General features: G+C 32.9%; 1 long non-coding RNA gene across 1 annotated transcript in view; it reads right to left on the bottom strand.

The window, feature by feature from the left end:
• Positions 1-23,752, bottom strand: part of LOC127703067 (uncharacterized) — a 115,793-nt gene that overhangs the window by 2,293 nt on the left and 89,748 nt on the right. The gene's annotated exons all lie outside the window — the stretch shown is intronic.

Genomic DNA, 23,752 nt, shown 5'->3' with positions numbered 1-23,752 from the left:
TAATTTCTAAAATTTTGTAACATTCGCCCAGTAGCAAGTGTTTCACCGTGTTAACATGATTTGAAAAAATGTATAATGAATCTAAATTATTTATTGAACTAAAATATATGGTATTATTATAATAATTGCATGTCCATCTTTTCTCTTACGATCATATATTATTTGTTTAATGAGTCGTAATGGCAATGCGACAATAATCCAACAAAGACCAAATGAGGAGGAATAAACTAAATATAGGTCAATGTACGACCTTATACAATGAGCAAAACCGATACCGTATTGTCATCTATATTTCTTTTTTCGATATATAAATCTAAAATATCTATTATCATTCGAAATGTTATTCACGCCTCAATGTCGCATACACATTTGAAGGTGGTCAACGGTTTCTGGATTTCCTTTCAAATAATATATATCTTGTTTTGATATGGAGTTTTATTCTATGGGTCAATATGAAAGAAACGCATCAAATACGTTGGAGAAAAGTAAAATGCATAGATGTCATTCCTTGTACAATTATGTTTAAGTGTAGAAAACGTTCGGATGCTGTGGATAACCAACTCCTGTATCTGTTCCGTCAGCAAAGTTGTTCTGCTGAGCCCTAGGATGCAGTACTATATTCCAGTCGTATTCATCATTAACTGTTTTTGATTTCCTGATGCATTTTCACTCATTTCAGACTGTGAAGGACTCATACAACAACCATCTGTTGAAAATTTAAATGAGGAGTATGGTAAACCTATGTATGTAAATGTACATACAAACGACGTTGCTGAAGAAAAACATTCGAAATCCACGCAGCTTCCGGATGAGCCATTTATTTTACAATTATAGATAACTGTGCTTGTTGTGCATACATTTTTTGCATTTTATTTATCTGAATATTTTGTTAATAGACTACATTTTACAATACTCTTACACTTTATATATATGTGTAGGGTTTATAAAGGGCAGAGATTATCACAATTTCTTTTTTTATAGTGAACTAGAACTCACCCGCGAAATCGCGGGCATTTAGAGCGTTGTTGATGGTATGTAAACTGTTGTAGGATGAATTTTTGTAAAAGATTTTATGACTGGATTATTTCAGGAGAGTTATCAAAAGTAAAAGGTACTTGGGGACAGTACAATTTTTTTAGCCCTCCCCCTTTTTCCAAAGTCCGTTATTTGTTTGTTGTTTTCTGTTAATTTCAAATATATAAGGGTTTTTTTCTGTACACTATGAACATACATAATACCATATACTATATAAATACAGTGTATTTGGTATTTATTATTAATGTGTAAGTTTAAGTCCTAAACGGAAGTGTTATCTATGACTTAAAAGTCAGTCCGAGGACGGAAACAATATCCGGACGTCTTTACTTTCGTTTTTCTCCCAAAAAACCCCAAACGAAATATAAATAAGCGAGGATGACAAATGCGACTATGCATGGTACCTAAAGGACATTAAAGCATGATGATTGATTTAATGTGGAAGGAAGAGAATCGACACACAAAATGAGGTCTTCTCATTTAATAGTATAGATATGATCACCTGGAAAAACAACCATTCAGCTACATACTCTATACTAAAGAAGAGGTTTCCATATGGCTGTGCGGGAGAAATGAAAGCGCAGTCACTTGTGTTTGGAATGTAAACGTTATATCATGTTCTGTGTTTCTCTCAGTCGAAAGCTGTTTGTATAGTCAGTGACCTATCTTGTTCTATGTAAATCTCGAAATACTGTCGTTCTTTCCAGCCAGTATGTTCCAATGTTCATTAAATTTGCTCCTCTCAACTAAATGTCGTTTGTCTGTTTCAAACACATGTCCCTATTATCTATTATTTAGTGTGTATGCGTATATTTTTTTTTTCCTCTCTATTACATGCTGTTCTGTATAGTAAGTTCGTTCTCATGTCCATTGTCTCTCGAAACCAAAAACTAATGGGACAGTCAATGAGATCAAATCTATATGTTGCCTCTTGCAAGTATGCTTTTGGCAACGACAAAGGGATATCTAGCGAGATATGACAATAAAATGCAACAGACAGGCAGGAGTCTAGAACACGTATTCCGAAATATTTTACTTCATACTTCAGTGAATACGCGGAATTTTTACGTCTGCTTTACTGATTATGATTTAATGTTATATTTAAAGTCTTTGAAGTCAAAATTCTGCTACTACATGTATCACACACACTTTAATCTGATCGAAGATTCACGAAAAGAATGTCAAAATCATACAAGTTCTGTAAGACGAATATGTCCACCATGCCGTGAATCTATACAATGATTAATACTGACCAATGATATATCATGACCGATAATCTGACGAAACAGTGGAGTGTAAATTGGGTCAAAGTCAGGTGGACATGTACAGCTTACATGAATTCTACCACTAAATACAATGTACCTATTACTTATGATCTATATCAGAATGTTGAATGACATGGTTTCATACAGTAGCTTATGTGCTTTGAACTTCTTTTCAGTAACTAAGAGTGATGTGGTGTTATTATTTTTGTTTCGTTTTTAACTTGTAGTTTTGTTATCTATATACCCTAGGTGTAATTGATTCTTTAGACTAGCTTTGTATGTGTTTTACCAATCTTTTGTAAGCTTACTAATTGGTATTAAGAGGGGCTTGAGAGCTTAAAGAAAAATTATACTTTATCCCGTCATATTATCATGTCTGTCTTAAGTGGTCGGGCAGTGGTTGTGTATTGTCGAATATCGAAGTGGTTGATGTAATAGATAATGCATATTTTTAGGTTTTTCTTGTCGTATAACACACCTCGGGGTGTCAGAATTGGTACGGTCGGTCTTTCATTTGACCAATCCTGACACTCCGAGGTGTGTTATACGACAAGAAAAACCTTAGAATATGCATTGTCTGACTTATATACCGTCAAAAATATTACCATCTGCAAAGATTTGTAGGAGTTGCATCCTATTTTTTCCGAGCACACTAAAGTGTTATTTTCTTTTCTAATGCGTTCAAGTTTTAATATGCCCTACGGCTTATTTTTAATGTGAAATAAAACTCACTAATTAATCTAGATATAAAGTTTAGAAATCTTTATCCAGGCTCAATAAAAATATATTTGCACGACATGAAGTAAGTAACCGCCCGATAACGGTGTATGAAAAATACAAGTAAATTTGTAAGTAATTTATTGTACCAAATTAGTTGATGAAAGAGGGTGTTATGTTTTTTTTTCTATGTCTTCATGACATTTTTATCGCGGAAAAGTATATTATTTTTTCAATAATTTCTAGCGAATTGAACTATTCAGAATACTTTTCATTTGAATGAAAATATTTTTTTTCAATAGAGAATTTGGATAAAATTTCTACCCCCCCCCCCTCCCCCCATTATAAATTACGTGGCTGTTGTTTTATATAAAAAATGAATATTTGGTCATTTGAACATTTGAACATTTGAGAGAGTTAAAGGTAGATAAAGAGGTAAAAATTAAGAACTGGCACGAAGAGAGCACTAAGTCGTGATACATGTGCATTTAACACGAAAAACGAATATCAATACATGTAAGTCAAAGTATGATTTCCAATACAGTGTGAATCAGTAAGATTTTCAAAATCCTACACACGAATGTGTTATATCTGGCTTGTTTTAAAAGTGTTGTGAAAAGTTTTGCATTATTAAATTCATCTCACATAATGTCCCTTTATTGTAGCGATAAATAAACAAAACTTCACGTTATTAGTTTCGAAAGTTAAAATGAGCGTCAATGATGATGTTCGGTATTTCAGTCTAATAAACGGAGGAAAGATTGTTTCTGCCTGCCTTAAACCTATCAAAGATGGAATATTAAAAAGTAAACCCTCAAATTGCTACAATACGCGATAACTAATAAACGAATTAAATGTTTAAGTAAATTATAATTTGCATTTTAACCAGGATAATAATGACCTGATACAGGTCATTATTCTATGCCTAGAAGCATATTTCTTTGAAACTTGGTATCGTCCGGGTTGATTCTTCAAAAGAATGAGCTATCGTTCTGAATGAAAATAACTCCATATAAGTATATAATATTATTGAATATTCGTTTCACAGATGACAAAGAATATGTACCAAGTGTCGTAAATACAATCGCGTCCCCTTTTCCTCAAATGTGACCTACCGAATAAGACTTATCATGGGGTTTGTACTAACTTGAGCAACACGACGGGTGTCACAAGTGGAGCAGGATTTGCTTACCCTTCCGGAGTACCTGAGATTAACCCCAGTTTGTTATGGGATTCGTGTTGCTCAGTTGTTGTTTTTTTTTTGTGTTGTGTTTTGAGTACTGTAGTTTGTCTGTTTGTCTTTTTCTGTTTTTAGCGATGTCGTTGTTAGTTTACTTTTTTGTAAATAACTGAAAATATAATAGTATATGGCCTATTTTTTATTACTAGTATTTCAGTTTAGATTCATTCACAACGTTTTCTAACAAGGACCGAACTAAAGATAAATAAGAAGATGTGGTATGAGTGCCAATGAGACAATTAACTCTCCCTCCAAGTCACAATTGTAAAAGGTTAACAATTATAGGTCAAAGTACTGCCTTCAACACGGAGCCTTGGCTCACACCAAACAGCAAGCTATAAAAGGCCCCAGATTAACTAGTGTAAAACAATGCAAACAGGAAAACCAACGCTCTAATCTATATAAAAAACGAGAAACGAGAAACACCTATGAACCACACCAACAAACGACAACCACTGAACAACAGACTTAGGACAGGTGCAAAAAAAAAAACGCAGCGTGTTTAAAGTCGTTTTAAAGACATGTTTTTTTTAGGCGAAGTTGTTGTCTTTTTGACGTTCACGCGATATCACCTTTTATTCATACCTGCAATAATTCTTGACAACAAAACAGTTGACTTATAATTAAAACAAATTTGAAAAGCTGGCCTTACTTCGAATATTAAATGTAGATCAATGAACCATAAAGACGAGGTTAAGTTCCGTTGAAGATTTCAAGACAAAAAAATGTAATATTAACTATCATTCCTTGGTTCCGATACAAATAACATGTAACTAAGAAAATGATATTATCACACAAATTTGAATTTAGACTGGGCACACGCGGCGCCTTCCCTCCTAAAGATGAAGAAAAAATTGAATTAAATATAAATTTGATCAGCAATCAAAGCCGGGCTCCAAAATTATTGGGAAATTCTAGAAGTGACGTGCATCAGATGTGGATAATAAAAAACTCCAAATAGAGTACATACAATCTAAGACTCTTTCAACTTGCAATTGTATTAAAACATTTGACTTTTCTACACTTTATACAAGTATTCCCCATTCCAAATTAAAAACATTGAAAGAGTTGGTCCTGCTTTGTTTCATAAAAAAGAATGACCAACGTAGATTTAAGTATCTTGTCTTAGGGAGCGATGAATCGTACTTTGTAAAAAGCTACTCTGATACATAAAAAAATTCTCTGAAACTGACATTATCAAGATACTTGGTTTCTTAATTGACAATATATTTAATTTGTTACGTTTCGAGAAGGTATTTTTCAATCAACAATCGGCATGCCCATGGGAACCAACTATGGTCCTCTTCTTGCCGACTTGTTCCTTTATTCATTCGAGACTGACTTCATACAGGAACTTCTTAGGAAGAAAAATAAAAAAGTTAGCAGCATATTTTAACTTCACTTTCCGCTATAATATAGATTGTGTTATCTCACTAATTAATTCAAAATTTAGTGACTATATATGTTGAATGCATCAATCCCATCGAACTTGAGATACAGATACAGTTAAGTCTGTCTCATATCTTTACTTACATCTAAAAATTGATAGAGGGGTCGGTTAAAAAAAAATTTACGACAAAACAGATGAGTTCAGCTTCCTAATTGTGAACTTTCCATTTCTTTGTAGCAATATTCCAGCAGCGCCTGCATATAAAGTATATATATCCAAGTTGATACGATATTCCAGTGCTTGTGTTTCCTATCATGATTTCCTTGATAGAGGGTGGCTGCTCACAAAGAAGCTAATAAACCAAGAGTTCCAAGTGGTAAAGTTAAAATTATCCTTTCGTAAATTTTACGCACGCCATCCCGAGTTGGTTGACCGTTATGGAATATCTGTTTCATAGATGACGATGGATATGTTCCAACTACAATCCCGTCCCCTTTGTCATGAATGTGACCTACCGAATTAAACTTATCACCTGGTATGTACTAACATGAGCAACACGACAGGTGCCACATGTTGAGCAAAATGTGCTTACTCTTCCGGAGAACACATGAGATCACCCCCAGTTGTTGATGGGGTTCGTGTTTCTCAGTCTTTAATTTTTCTATGTTGTGTTTTGTGTACTGTTGTTTCTTTACTTTTTCTTTTTAACCATGGCGTTGTCAGTTTATTTTCGACTTATGAATCTGAATGTTTGGAATCTTTCGCCTCTCTTTTAAAGTCAAAATATGGTCCTTTAATTCCTAAATCCCCAAAATGTTCCTAATCTTCTTGTACGTCTGTAAATTATCACATGATAAAAAATCTGAAGTTTCTTTGCATTCATTGGACTATGAATTGATCTATTAATTGGTGGTATTTAACGCCGCTTGTAGAACTCTTTTTTTTATTTCAAAACGACCAGTTTTCATTGAAAAGTAGTGTCCGAAGAGAACCACTGACCTTTGACCTTTCGACCTTCGTCAGTTAAGAATCGAAAGTACCTTGACATGAGCAGAATTTGAACTCAAAACCTCAGTGTTGACAGGCTTATAATCACTGTAAATGATTACTTAGACCACTTGGCCACCAAATAATTTACGCCAGACGACTACCATGCGATTTGCATCCGTATGTCTTTTATATTTTCGACATTAATTTCAGGCGAGAAAAAAACAAACTGGAACATACCTTATTTTCTGCGTCCATAACCAGGACGGAAACATCAGAGCCAGAATTTTTAAAGACCAAAGAAATACAAATTTCTAAAAAATAAACTCTTATTTGAATTACGTCGGTGACGAAGTGACGGCTATGAACTGGATGTACCACATTCACTGGTACACCAATAATGATCGAAACCTAAATCATGGGTCAATTTCTTGGTGCAACACGTGCTACCAGAATATACGTCATTAGGTACTATTGAAACTTCAAGTAGACAACAGTCTGCAAAACACAACACAGAAAGAAAATATAGATTGAATGAAAAGACCCACCTAACAAAAGATTTGATCTCAGGTATTCCAGAAGAGCATACAGATCCTGTTCAACTAGTTGCTCCCATTAAATCAGTACATACTTCTGGTTCAGACGTTCTACTTTTCTATTCATTTTCACGTGACCCTTGACTTTTTGACCAAAGATGGAGGAAATTGGCAATAAAGAGTGGACTAGGTAGACAAAATGGTGTAAACAGTTATATACAAATCAACAATATATTTAATTGCATATAGAACAAGTTATATTATGCATTATCAAAGTGCAACACATAAAAACAACATAATATTATACTATAAATAATACATAACAAGCAACAAAGATCTACATATTATAACCATATAATAGTTAATTAATGTAACTGTATTCAGCGTTTTAACAGTCGATATTGAACATTTTTCAAAAGAACAAAATTAGTCTCTTTTGGTTGAAAAGAAAAAAGTGCCTATTGTGGAAACTAAGGATCGTCCTATCAGTTTTTATAAATTATTGAAACAGACTTCACTGTATCTGGGTTAACTTGTTTTCATAGAAAAGAAAGGACACAAGTAGGATATGCCTGTTATAAACAAAAATTCATGAAATGCAAGGAAATGGCAAATTTATCAAACGAACAGCACTGTTATTACTGTTCTTTATCATGACGGTTGCTGAAAGATCTTCATCGATGAATTATCATACTCACTCCTTATGATAAGCCTTACACGATGCCTATTTCGACTGCAGAAGCATCAAACGCTTACAGTTTGAATAAAAGAACTTTTCTTACAATTTTTGTTATCAACAAACGTCTATGATCATAACTATTACAACTATAAAGACAGTCACAATGCTCAATCAAGACCTATCTTTAAAAGAAACTTCATGAAAGAAATCTAAAGTGAAATAAAAACGAAAACAATTGAGACCTCGCGATATAAGATAATAATTCTGAAAATGTCTTGATTTGCGTTAACTGATTGATTCACGAATTAATTAGCGTCTGCTTAACGTCCAGTGAAAATAAATAATATCAATGTTGTCAACGGTTTCTGGACTTGACTATAAATTATAACTGCTTACATCCACTTCATTTGAACTTTATAGGATAGTTGTCTCATTGGCAACCATTCCACATATCCTTTTTTTTATATTAAACTTAAGTCCTTTTAAATAATATATCTATATTTTGGTAAATGAATCAAACTTTGACCTTTCGACCTTCGTCAGTAAGAATCGAACGCAGCTTCACATGAGCAGCATTTGAACTCAAAACCTGAGTGTTGACAAGCTTATGATTACTGTAAATGATTACTTAGACCACTTGGTCCACAGGCGCTTGGGTGTTTGATCACTACTGCGCATTTCTCGAGTGATTTTACAAACTCTGAGACAACCCCTATTTTACTATTCACACTAAGAAATAAAAAGGCAACTAACTCGACGCCATCTTGCGTGCTATAAATAAATAATAAAATTGACCTACCTGGATTCCCTATCGATTTTTATGGAAAACGTGCCTTTCTCGCAGTTCGATCGCAGACGTCGTTTTTATTTATCAAATTGGTATTGTTCGTAACATTTTTAGTCCATCTCAAGCATATAATAAAAAGATTTTGACTTTTTTCACTACTTTCACATTTACGAGCCCGGAAGTTTACTGTTAATATTCAGGGGAAGTTACTTTTTACCGAACTTTTGTAAAAGGGAAGTAGTTTTTCCCGGACTTTTTCGGAACATATGAATTTGTAAATTCGTCGATATAAAAGAAACGCATCAAATACTTTGGAGAAAAGATGAGTTCAAATATGCAATTTCATGTACTGTGGTGGATAAGTGTGGGCAACATTTGGATTCTATAGATAACAAACTCCTCCGTCAATATCGCCAATAAAAGTGTACTTTAGAGCTCTAGCGTGCAGTATTGATTTTTCGGTCGTATTGATTCATGGCCGGATATTTGTATCCTGAATTTGATTTCCATGTGCATTTGAATTCATTCCCTTCTGAGAAAGACTAATAAAACAACCATCTGTTGAAAATTAAAATGACGATTATTGTAAACTTATGTAAGTAAATGTACAAACAAGTTTTGATGAGCCATTAATCTTACAATACATGTGTTGGTCATGCATACTTTACAATACGATTTGTTTTAAATAAATCTGAATTTGTTAATGAATTGAATATATGAAACTGATACAGTAACACTGTTAACTAGTTTATACCATATTTAGGAATGAGAAAGTTGCACAGAATATATGATGTTCAAATTGAATAATTTGTTCAGAAAAGTATCAGCTAAAGGTATCAAAATATAGCTGTGTAAGAATCTGCAGACTTGTATTTTTATGTCAAAGGGAATACATGTATCTCAATAAAATTACACGAAATTGAAATTTTCATATGATACCTAATGCTATGTCTCTTACGCTAAACTTTTCTTTTTTTTCACTTCCTATCGCTATTGACAATTGCTTAATATGCATTTCGTATTTGAAATTCGCAATATAAAATCATACATATCTATATATTTGCCGATTGGATTTAAACAATACAATAAAGTAATCTTGTAACATGATAACTACATAGATACCTACTGACATGATGTTTCCCAAGGCGAACAGCAGCAACAGTAAGAAGCTAAAATGATTGCAACTATTGCTTCAATAATGGATAATCCGGTTATGGAAAAGTTTAAAATATACCAGTCGTTTCCATACTAATCTAAATTCTGGAATATATTTGATCAAACAAGACCGTTTTGACTCTAAACCCTGAAGCTTGCATTCGTTTAAAAAAATGAAACGGAAAAGATACATGTCTAGATATCCCAGAAAAGACGCATACTACTTAACACTTTCGATTTGAGCATTAATAAGTGTCGTCAAAACTTGGATTGACAACTATGAGTACAAATTTGCGTGAAAAATTGCATGGTTTTAGGGGCCTCATAGTATATAATATATGTAACGAAAATTTTCTTTGGTTATAAGCTGTTAGTTCTTTCTATGAGCACATGGGCTCATAGGGTACTTTTTTCTTTTAATATCAAAGTAACTAAAACTGAAGCTACAATATTTGATTGTCATTTTTTCCAGAAAATCAAATTATTTGATGATAAATTAAGCACCAGCTAGAAAACGATTTTGTTGGGATTTCTGACTTAAATATAAAAATAAGAAGATGTGGTATGCTTGCCAATGAGACAACAAAGAAATAAAAAAACACAGAAATTAACAACTATAAGTCACCGTACGTACGGACTTCAACAATGAGCAAAACCTATACCAGTTTGTTTATAAGTTTGTTAATTATTATAGCTAAACACTTTATCTTCAATGTAAGCTAAGAAAAATAGCTCTTAGTGTAACAGGACTAAACTCCAGAAAAAAGACATTACCAGTTTAAAGAATTCTATATTGCAAACAAAAATAGTAAAGCAAATGCTTATGAAAGATTCTGGTCCGCACTAATTTAGTGATTTATTATCATAATTATACTTAAGTTAATATATATGTATTTTACCAAATAGACATTTTTCAGTCCCAATTTGGGAGTGAGACATGTAACTTTGAATATAGAAATGACAAGTTTTGAAAGTAAAAAGTCAAGTAAGAAACAAGAAATTCTACCACATGTACCAACAGAATGTCAAAATGAGCAGATACCGTATGACTTCCAATGATACAACTCCCCACCAGAGACCAAATGATTTAGAAGTTAGAATTAAGCTCATCTGATATCTTTCATCAATGAGATAAACAAATATCGCATAGTATGCTATAAAAGGTCCCAAAATGTCTTTCGTAGTTTGAATGAACTGATATTAGATATGTTGTAGTCTATTTCATCAATTACATTTAAGATGTGTTCATTTCCTAAAAATGCAAAGTACTGCTTTGTGAACAGTTTAAGGATGATTTGGCATACGTTTTTTTTTCCTTTTTTTTAAGATTCATTCAATGATCTATACCTGGCATATAAAGCTTGATTCTGTATTCTTTGACATGCATATTGGTAGGCATCCAGTCATGACAAACTATAATTGTTTCAAAAAAGGTTTTTGATTAAATGTACATAAATTCATCATAAATTTTGGGATTCAAAAGTTTCATCAGTGACGCTCAAATCAAATAAATTAAAAAGGCCAAATAAAGTACGTAGTTGAAGAGCATAGAGGACCCACACTTCTAAAAGGATTTGCCTATCTTATGTAATCTATTCCTGGGGTAGAAAATGCTATATGTGGTACCGCAAAATAACCTGAAAGAGAACAAATGTGGCATACGTACACTGGTTTAAATCGATGATATAATCTTGTTCTAGAATTCAGTCACAGCGACATGTATTTTGTGCGTTATTACATACCATGAGTTTAATAACAGTTTTGAAGGAGTACATGTTGTTCTATCTTTAATGTTTAATGTTTCGTGGCCTAATGTTTCATATACAATAACAGATGTCTTGGTTGCTGATAGAACAAAACAAGTACAAAACAATAAAAAAAAAACGAAAATGATATATAATAAGAATTACAACCACCAAATTACAGGCTCATACAGAATTTTCTGGCGTTAATCATGTGTGCGGACGCCCAACGCTTCTCTAATCTTGGATAGTGGTGTAATACCACAGCATATCAACGAACTATAAAAAGGTGAAAAGGGCTTTACTAGAAAAGAAAAGTAGTTGTAGCTTCTAAAAGCTAGTTCAAAACCAATCGAAACTAATAAAAAACATGTGTCTAAAACTAAAAGATCAATTAGAACACATATTTAGCGAAATGACGTCAGAAACAGTCATAGATAAACATTAACTTGTACAGTGCCAAATGAAAAAAAGATGAATTTTCATAGCTGCATAGCAATAATATTCAATTGTGCTATGATTTTTAACAATAATATTTAATTGTGCTATGATTTTTTAACCATAATATTTAATTGTGATATGATTTTTTAACAACAAAATGAATATTTATACCGATTTTAAATATTTCAAAGATCTCATTGCAGTATTATATTGGTAACTTTAGAATCAGTTTATTTAGAGCACCAATAAGTTTTTACGGAATATATATATTTAACTTTTCAGACTCGATAAAAAGTATAGCCAAACTTATAAAACCAAAACTTTGAAAGAAGTTTGTAAAGGTTTGAAGTAATTTGTAGTAACGAAATCCTTGACTTATGATTTATCAGTAAAACACAGATTACGTTCATTTAGATCCCATTGCTATAACATGAGGCTAAAGAAACATCACCTTCCAAAAAATAAAAAATTTGCATAGGAAAAAAATGTCCCTTTTTGAAACTGAAATATCATAATTTAGAAAGGGACATTTGCTGCTGATTTTATTGATTAAATGAATTAGCAAATTTCGGCAGTATATTTAGAAAATTCTGTTTTTTTTAACATAATATAAAGATAACGGTAAGTGTTGTTAAATTTATCAATTAAATGGATTAGACAGAGGTTGGCTATAACTGTGATTTTCTACAACACGGGAACAAATCTGCTATTGAAAGGGCACAATGGGTTCCCATAGCAATACTGACAACCTGTCGATAAACTTTATTGCCGAAACGCATATAAATGTTGTTCTGGAGAACAAATTAAAACTTCATTCGTCTCATTATACTTCCAGTAGGAAAATCCATCATAATTATAGCATTCATTACATACGACAAGTTTATAAAGATGCAGAACTTCATTCGTCTCATCAAAATTATTATCTCAGTCATGACATAAGATAGCTTTATAAAGTTGCAGAGCTTTATTCGTCTCATCACACTTCTAGAAGGAAAATCTATCATAATTATAGCATTCATTACATACGACAAGTTTATAAAGTTGCAAGAAGTTAATTTGCAAACTTGTTTTTTTTTTTAATTCACAATTCAATCAAATCGGAAAAAGGTGTTTGATAAGATTTTGTGGAAGTGTAGCGTAGAGAGTCGACAAATCAAAACGTTTCCTTTACATACATGGACATTGAAGCTTGACGTCATCAAAACATTGTAAAATAGCACTACAAACATCGGTAATGTTAACTCTTCGGAGTTTCGGATGGATGACATTTCAACAGAAATTGTCCGATTAATTCTTACTATTTATGTAAACCGGGTTATATATTTTACAGGTGCATTCTTAAATTAAAAACAAAGGTGGTAATTGGAAAAATGAACAATCAACTTTAAAACCTAAACAAAAAACAGCAAGACTCGCCACGAAACCCCTGTATATCGGGATGATATTAATCTAACTAGAATTAAACTATATTTATTTGCCTTAATTTCTCCAGGCTCATTAAACAGGTAATATCCTGCATGTATAAAGACATTTGCCACTGGGATGAGGATACTCACAGTTTACAGAAGTGTTCAGCAAAGTCATCAACCCATTGGTGGAAATATAAACCATATTATACCGTATTAGGGTAAATGCACCAAATGCGCATTTTGAAAACTTATTTCTCATCGGGTGAATCTGACACCAACCATAGGAAATCCGAAAGTATAAAAGTTGAAGGGCAATTTACACTTAATTACGCCAATAAAAGATGCAAAACTTTTACAGGATTTCAGAAAGTTAACCTTTTCAGAAGCAGCAAAGATATTAAAAAATACATAATCAATATAGTCTAACTTAGAATCTGTACCTATAGCAATGTCAAATTTAATATAATGCATCAATTCATGTTCATACAATTTCCATTCTTTAACAAAATATAATGTAAAGTATATATACTTACCCACAAAGAGCATACTAATATTAATAATTAAAACACCAACCAGGAATAAAATCCTATCAATTCAATTACACTCAAGATCACTAATATTCCACCGATCGCTATTTGCACACCACCCAATATCTGAAATGTCTTCACATTAAATATTTGTTGACGCGCTAGATGTCCTGTTGGATATATAATGATGGAGTTGGCTCACTGTTGTGAGATGTAGTTTGCATTCTACTAAATTCAAAAATAACATTTCTTTTTATATAATTAAAAAAACCTTAAGTTCACCTGTTCATAAAATTGATATCATATTTACCAAGTAATGACAATCAGAAAATTATGTATACAAAAAAGGAAGTACAAATTAGTCGCATTTAGTATTATCATTTAAACGATCAATAGTCACACTATTGCCACAGTGTCTGAATGTGTGTTTGTTGTGTTGTTGTTATCTTTATTTATTTTGCATTTTTTTTCGTACTTAGATTGCTTACATATATGTGTTGCATGAATAATTGAACAAAAATGATAATTTATTAGTCAAAATGAAATCATCACTTTATAAAATGTCATGCATCTGTAGCGCTTTTCTTCAGGAACTCTCAATGCCGTACATTTGAAAGCTAATGATGTATGAAAACCGAAACAGTTGTAAAACAATTTGACAAAAAAGGACCTCAATATAACAGTCAAATCCATCTCAGGACAACTTTGACTGAAGGAGTTGCAACTTTAGAGTCTTAATAATTTATAAATTTATAAACGGACAATTTGAGAAAGGTTCCTCATGAATCATGTAAGAACCGCAGTACTTACTGCGGAGTTGGTATACCCTCAGGGACTGCAGTATCGAGCCAGGGCTGTAGCAAAGGCAAACAACACTTCAACAAGTTCATGCCCGTCCGAAGCGCTTTTCCAGATTTACCCTTATCATGAATTATCATACCTGAATATTTGGAAAGCAAACATGTATAAGAATCGAAACAGTTTAAAAGCTATATGACCAGACGGATCTTAAAATAATAGTCTCATCCATCTATTGTCAACTTTGCCTGGTGGAATAGAAACCTGAGTTTATTATTAATTTAAAAACGGACAATGTATTACAGGTTTGTGCTGAATAATGCCAGTGCCTAGTTTTGACTTCTGTGCTGAAAATTCTCTTGTGGACTGTTAAGAAACACACGAACTTTAACGTGATGTTGTGCGGACGTTGATAGGGATAGTTACGGAACTGTAATGTCATTCTAGATCTATTATACAGTTGTTACTCTGTACTTCAATGTGGCTAACGTAAATAAATATACATCTTACAACTTCGGTATCTTCACAATACTTAAGTGCCGTGACTGCTAGAAAATGTCTACAAAATTGAAAGGAACACTTTCGGACACAGGAGCACTCTCGAAAACTTTTGCAGAGATTTGAAGGTGATAAATCTTACGAAGAAATCGTCAGAGATGAACTTTCGACCATTTTTGATTTATGTTTTGAAACATAAAGATATTTGTCGGATTTGGACACTCAGATGTTTAGTGAATTGTCTGAAGAGGAACTTACAACGGAGATTTTTTATTCAGAGGATAATGCTGTCATTTTAGAGGCGAATATATGCAAGATGCGTAAATTTCTAGAAACAACCGCATGTACTTGCTATTCACTCTAAATAAAAGACAGTACACTAGACCCTTTAGCTTAGAGCTGCGATGTTAATAGAAACCAAAACAGCATCGTTCAATTTGCAACTCATGTACGCTCATATTTCCAACAGCAATTATCAATTTCACCAATTGCCCGCGTTAGCATTTTCAAAGTTCTACGGCAGTATTGCAATTGACAAGCATTCTGGGATCTTATTAGACAACTATTCATAATAATATCTCATTAACAGACGCCCAGGAATTCAACTACTTGAAATCCCTTCTTCAAAACGAGGTTTTAACAACAGTTTCGGGATTTGCAATAACAAATTTGAATTACACTATTGCTATAGATCTATTACATCAGTTCAGACAAAATCAAAAGATCACAAACACATACACGCAGACTCTGTTATCTCTACCAGCATCCAACAATACGATATAGTCATGCTGCAGATTTTATGACAAATCAGGAATCGTATGGTACATTACGAAACAGTTTAAAAGCTATATGATAAGACGGACCTTAAAATAATAGTCCCATCCTTCTATTGTTAACTTTGCCTGGTGGAATAGAAACCTGAGTTTATTATTAATTTAAAAACTTAGAACGGGACAATGTATTACAGGTTTGTGCTGAATCATGTCAGTATCTAGTTCTGACTTCTGTGCTGAAAATTCTCTTCTGGACTGTTAAGAAACACACGAACTTTAACGTAATGTTGTGCGGACGTTGATAGGGACAGTTACGGAACTGAAATGTCATTCTAGATCTATTATGCAGTTGTTACTCTGTACTTCAATGTGGCTAACGTAATACAAATATACATCTTACAAATTCGGTATCTTCACAATACTATAGTGCCGTGACTTCTGGAAAATGTTTACAAAATTGAAAGGAACACTTTCGGACACAAGAGCGCTCTCGAAAAACTTTTGCAGAGATTTGAAGGTGATAAATCTTACGAAGAATTCGTCAGAGATGAACTTTCGACCATTTTTGATTTATGCTTTGAAACATAAAGATATTTGTCGGATTTAGACACTCAGATGTTTAGTGAATTGTCTGAAGAAGAACTTACAACGGAGATTTTTTATTCAGAGGATAATGCTGTCATTTTAGAGGCGAATATATGCAAGATGCGTAAATTTCTAGAAACACAACCGCTTGTACTTGCTATTCACTCTAAATAAAAGACAGTACACTAGACACTTTAGCTTAGAGCTGCGATGTTAATAGAAACCAAAACAGCATCGTTCAATTCGCAACTCATGCACACTCATATATCCAACAGCAATTTTCAAGTTCACCAATTGCCCGCGTAAGCACTTTCAAAGTTCTACGGCAGTATTTGCAATTGACAGGCATTCTGGGATCTTATTAGACAACAATTCATAATAATATCTCATTAACAGACGCCCAGGAATTCAACTACTTGAAATCCCTTCTTCAAAACGAGGTTTTAACAACAGTTTCGGGATTTGCACTAACAAATGTGAATTACACTAAAGCTATAAATCTATTACATCAGTTCGGACAAAATCAAAAGATCACACACACATACACGCAGACTCTGTTAGCTCTACCAGCATCCAACAATACGATATAGTCATGCTGCAGATTTTATGACAAGTCAGGAATCGTATGGTACATTACTTATACCTGTTACACGACATAAACGTCAAAGTTGAATTAACGGAAATATTACACGTAAACAACATAGTTTGAAAAAGTGGTATCTTAAAAACTCAGACAACGATTATTTAATGAGATAAGTATACTAGAAGCCGGACAAAAGTGTAATCTAGAATCAGATAAAACGTTGTAAAGCATGGTATATCTTGCTAAAACTAACGCACTAGATAACAACGACAGTGCTAGTAGCCTTTCACAAGCGGAAGTCATATAATATGTATGGCGGAAAGTAACATGCAACAAATACATGTATGAAAATTATTGACAAAAAGCCCGACTGGAATTCCTTTAACAAAAAAAAAGCTTCTTTTAATTGTCTTTGCAGCCCCTGAATAGCAGATTTAATTAAGAATCAATCTTCGTTTTTCGGGCACTTGTACTTCGAAATATGTTACTAATGATGGCAAACCCACCTAATCAGTCCAGCAAAGTATAGTTAAAATCGCATCAGCAATGCACTCCACTATATATTCACCAGTTCTTCACAAAACTACGATAGCAAAGGCGCATTTGAACGCTCAATTGAGTATGGACTCAAACATAATTTTCGATGAAGGGGCTCAGCGCTCTTTTGTTAAAGAGGGTCTAGCAGAACAACTAAAATTTAGAATTTAAAACTAGAATGAACAGTAGTAGTATCAATTTCTTGATTTGAAGGAGGTAATGAGTCAGTTAGCCATTTGGAAAATAATATTTGTACGCACGGATGAAAAAAGATGCATAAAACTGAAAATGTTGATTGTTCCTAAAAAAACTTCCCCAATACGGGTACATACTTCCGATGCAACTAGCTTATCATACCTTTGCGAATTGAGATTGGCGCACCCACTTTCAGGACATGATGTTTTTTTCGTGATTTGTTAATAGCAGATGACTATTATTGATATTTGATTGAGGATAAGACTATACGAGGTAACAGTCCAACTGCAGTTAAGTCAAGAATAAGTCCAGATAATTATGACGTCTTGACAGGCTATTTTATTTTTTTGCTTCAAGACGTCATAATTTTTGGACTAGTTAAGAATACGTTATTTGTAATCAAGTCCGACACAAGAGCCGCCGAAGAAGGAACTACGTTCATGATGAACATTTTAATTTCCCACAAAGAAGAAGAATACGACTAATAAAAATTCAGGCGAATCGAGTCCTTGGGAAATTCATCTCATGCTAAGGAGAAAAAACCCCAGAACGTGCGCATAACATCCGTCACCATTCAGTCAAATGAGATTTAGCGACAATCATCCGTATTGTTTATGACTGTGGTTAAAGGAACATTATTTCGGTAATATATTCGAGTGAATGAGCAGTAAAATTAAATTATATCTATTTATACGAGAAACACTAATTTAACGATATATTTAATTTTTAGTCAGTTAATTCAGTATATTGAACCCCTTTCTGCGGCCCCGGAAAATGTTGAAAAACACACTAACTTTAACGTGAAGATGTGCGGACGTTGATAGAATAGTTATGGAACTTCTGTTGAACGTCATTCTATTCGCAATTATTTCTCGTTTCTTCAAATTAGGAACTGATAGTTCAACAGCAGCACTATCGACCATGTGCCGTTAAATTAAAAGAACACTTTATAAATTCCATGTATTCGAAACGCTTTGTTATTATAAAACACTCATGGAACCACGCATCCCATATTGCCTGATTAAACCCTACTCTACTTGGGTGTTTCGGCAGTTAAAGCTTGGGATGGTCAACTTAAGATGCATAATTTTAATATAATCAAATATGAAAATTATTCATGTATATATTGATATATTCATATTTTAATTCTTCGTCAATAGATCTAGATATTGTGACAGGTTTGCCATCATCAGGGGTCCAACTGTCAATTTTATGTCAAAGTCTTTAACTTTGATCTGCAAAGCATATTCCCTACACTTTTATATACGCAACTATTGGTGCAACATTGAATATTTGTACACAATCTTTGTCAAACTGCAATTAATGCCGGTGTTTCATGATACGTTTTTTTTTTTTTTTTTTTTTTATTTTACGTATATATGGGTTATATTTAGTTATTAAACTAACGGAATATTTTCTGTTTCTTTCGATTTATTTTGTTGTAATAATTCAGTACGGTCAATTGATAAAGCATCAATAATACTGTCATCTATTTCGACGTTATCATAACCCCTATCTAATAATTTCACTTTGAAATTACTTAGATTGATTATTAATTTGTTCTGGTCACTTGTGTTTCTAATCTGCCGTATTGCTTCACCTTTGATAAATCCTCGGAATACATACTGTGAGTGACAGCTATTTCTATGCAAATACAGATAAGAATTTGTTTCTTTAAAATGTATTTCAAGGTAAAGAATGCCATGTGTTGTAAATCTTTGACCTTTAATTACATCAACATCTAAGAACAACATTTTATCGTTTGAGATTTCATAGGTGAACGTTAATAAAGGGTTATAATTATTTGCACGACGAACAAATTCTGTAATTTCATCTGATGTTCCATCATATTTTATGAATCCATCGTCCCTATATCTGCCATGATAGAATATTTTGTCTTTATGTTGAAATGCAGAAATTATTTGATTCATTATTTCGAACATTAGTATGTCACAGATTTCCGGTGAAGGGACTGCACCAATTGCCGTAGCTATTATTTGTTTATATATTTTCCCATCAAATTCAAATACATTGTTTTCTAAAATGAGTCTCAATAGATGAATTAATACATTGTCCGGCGGAGCCTTGACTTTGAAGTTTGGTTTATCAAAATTATCATTGGCTCGTTCAACAGCACTTATTAAAGCAGCTTCAGGAAGATTGGTAAACATCTGTGTTATATCATACGAAACCAAAATGCTATTTGCCTAAGGTTTTAATTTCTCAATGATATTAATGAAAGATGTAGTATCCTTTATATATGTAGATTGATTTTGAACTATAGGTATTAGAAAATAATCAACATAATGATCGATAAGTTCAGTTACGGAACCACACTGTGATATAATTAGTCTGTCAGGTGGTATTACATTTAATTCATTTAATCCATCATGTTGTATTTGTTTGAACGTCTCCGTTTCAAGACGGTGAATTTTTGGAAGAATATAAATTCTCCCTATACGTGCATCTCTTAATATTTGACCATTTGTTAAAAAATTAAATGATATGTTGTCGATAATGCCTTGGTCGTATAACGATTTAACATACTCAATGAACTGGGTTTTAATTCTACTATGTTAAATGAATCTAATTGGCAGTAATGTTGAGTATTTAGTTGTCTTGTGACTTCTGCTATGTAGTCTAGCCTGTCTAAAATTTCACAATTTGAATTTTATCTGCCTTTTTTATTATTATTGTTTTATTATTATTGTTTTATCATTTTTTCAAATTGCGTATTGCTATTCTTTCGTCCTTAGTAAGATTGTTTTTTTTATATTTTTTTATATTAGTAGAAAAGACAATTCAAGCTGCGTTAAATTGATATAATTCTCCAACGTATGGCACGTAGAAGCCGGTTTATATCCTGTATTGTTACGAAATGGATGAAGGTCAGTTTTTTCTTGGCTTAATATATATCGACATCGTAATTTTATAGCAAATTCATTGTAGAATTTTGGTATAGACATACATAGAAACGAACTATTTGATAACAACTGCCATATTCCTGACTTGGTACAGGACATTTTAAGAAAAAAATGGTGGGTTGAATTTGGTTTAATAGCATGCCAAACCTCCCGCTTTATGACAAGGTTAAAAAAAATTACATCGCTAAAATGACAACACTGCGTGAAAGAAATACAGCACAAACACACGCAAGTACATTCATCACAGAGAACACACAAACAAATAATATAATAGTCGACACAACATGCAAACCGCAGAACAACAACGAACATATTCCATCAACGACAAACACCACAGGATATCAAAAACAGTGACGCGCTTACGTACCTAACATGAAATCTCGAACTTTATACAATTATTTACCATTACTCGTCCAAACAATTTTATGACAATGATGTTATGGAAAGGCAATTTCATAATTATTTTGACTACAAACGATAGGACATAACAGATTATCCAACAGAAACATCAAGAATAAATACATGAATGTTGGATGTAAATAATACCGAGACACGTCGTATAGCATTTTAAATTCACACTCGGTATAACAGTCATATTCGGGAATATGACAATTATGGTATTGAAAGGCAAATTTTTAATTATTTGGACAACAAACGATTAGACATAACTCATTATTCAACCGATACCATAACAGAAACATCAAAATTAAAAACATGAATGTTGGATGTACAAAATACCGAGACACGTCGTATAGCAATGCAAATTCACACTCGGTATAACGGTCATATTTGAGAATAGGTCACATTTGGTACTTAGCAAACAGAAGATTTAAACCACAATCTAAAACGTGGTAAAATGTCATTAGTTAGTTTAAACACAGACACATCATATAGATCAACTAATTCGTGATGGTGTCTATAAAATTTGCAGAGTGTCTTTTTTAATCTTTTCCTCCTCATAACACTGTTGGAGCAGTTTCTGCGTAAGGAGCACACTCCTGTATATAAGGTCAGTATAGTGTGAACATGCATGAGCATAACGTATCAATTGAGATATGTAAACACCATAAGACGGAGCAGAGGGTATGTTACTGCTGAGAAATGGGAAATTGATAATTGGAAAGTTGAAAGCATCCCGTTTGTTATAGATTTTAGTGTGAAGTCGTCCATCTGTGTCAATATAGAGGAACAGATCAAGGTATGAAGCAGTGTATCAGTAGTATCCTTAATTTCAAGTTCGCTGGGATATATGAGATACAAGTACTTTCTAAAAGACCTAAAATGATAACCAATTTGCTGGTTGGAGTTGAACCCTAAACTTCTTAATAATTATAAATTTATAAGTGACAATATTAGAATTATTAATCATAAATTGTGTATGTACTGAAGTTCTGGCTACTGAGCTGATGACATGCTCGGGATTGATATTCCACCAGCAGCAGTTGTTGTGCATACAAGTTCGGATATAAATCTTTTTCCTGGAACGAAATGTTTTTCTGTCTTTGTGAACATCCCTGTAAACAAACATTTTTTCATAATTTCAGCACTTGTTTTGCTAACCACATATCATTTTACAAATGGCACTATTTGTTGATTTCTAAAACAGTGGCGGTATTACGTTTATAGTATACTTTTCAACGTTTTGTCTAAATAGGCAAGGGGTATGTTTCTGCTCTTGTAAAACTTTAACCCCATAAAAATTTATGCTGTAATTTATGCCTTTGTTTATATATAAAAAAAGATGTGGTATGAGTGCCAATGAGACAATTCTCCATCAAAGTTACACTTTGTAAAAGTAAACCATTATAGGTCAAAGTACGGCCTTCAACACGGAGCTTTGGCTCACACCGAACAGTAAACTATAAAAGGCCCCAAAATGACTAGTGTAAAATCATTCAAACAGGAAAACCAACGGTCTAATCTATATAAAACGAGAAAGGAGAAACACTTATTAACCACATCAAATGACAACCACTGAACATCAGGTTCCTGACTAGGACAGGTGCAAACAAATGCAGCGAGTTTTTAACGTTTTAATAGACGCGAACCTTCACCCAACCTGAAACAATAGTGTAACATCACAACATAGAAAGAAAATTTATAAAATATCAATTAAAATCAACCCACTTGATACTTACTGTATTCTTAATACTTACTGTATTTAATCTTCTATATCACTACTCGTGACGATCTACATATTTCTTTTAAAAGGATCTTAAACATACTGTTACTATTCCTGGAAAAACTCTATTGATTTTTATGTATACTGAATCTATAACATAATGAAAAATATTTAATATTGGCAAATCAAAAATGTGTTCGTTGATAATATATAAACCAGTTAGAATAATTGTGTATGTATAGTTCTTTTTTGTTGATTGACCGAAATTTAAAGTAAATAATTGGGCACTTTTAACTGCGTATTTCACTTATATTTATTCAAGTAAAACGCGATTTAACAAAACTTGCTGGTTAAAAATGGAACAGCAATTGTTGTATTATTGATTAATTCTTCATTCTTGTCGAAAACTTTCACTTGTCAAAGAACACCTCGTCCTTTTTCTAAAAAAGTTCATCGAAAGACACCAAGACCTTGTCGATGAATATTCCGTATCGATTTCACATAAAAAATTACATGATGTTCTTGAATAGATATAAGAAGATGTGGTATGAGTGCCAATGAGACAACTCTCCATCAAAGTCAAAATTTATAAAAGTAAACAATTATAGGTCAAAGTACGGTCTTCAACACGAAGCCTTGGCGCACACCGAACAGCAAGCTTTAAAGGGCCCCAAAAATCAAACGGGAAAACCAACGGTCTAATCTATATAAAAAACGAGAAACGAGAAACACTTATGAAGTTGAAGTATAGATTCTAGGTCCTGACGTTGTTTGTCATTTTAATCACGTGTCGTAGTGTTCTTTCATTTGTCTTTGTATATTATTAA

This window comes from Mytilus californianus, unplaced genomic scaffold (assembly GCF_021869535.1).
Source record: "Mytilus californianus isolate M0D057914Y unplaced genomic scaffold, xbMytCali1.0.p SCAF_5, whole genome shotgun sequence".
In the NCBI taxonomy this organism is placed as follows: domain Eukaryota; kingdom Metazoa; phylum Mollusca; class Bivalvia; order Mytilida; family Mytilidae; genus Mytilus; species Mytilus californianus.
The sequence above is the reverse complement of the archived record's forward strand: the minus strand, read 5'-3'. Positions and strand labels throughout refer to the sequence as shown.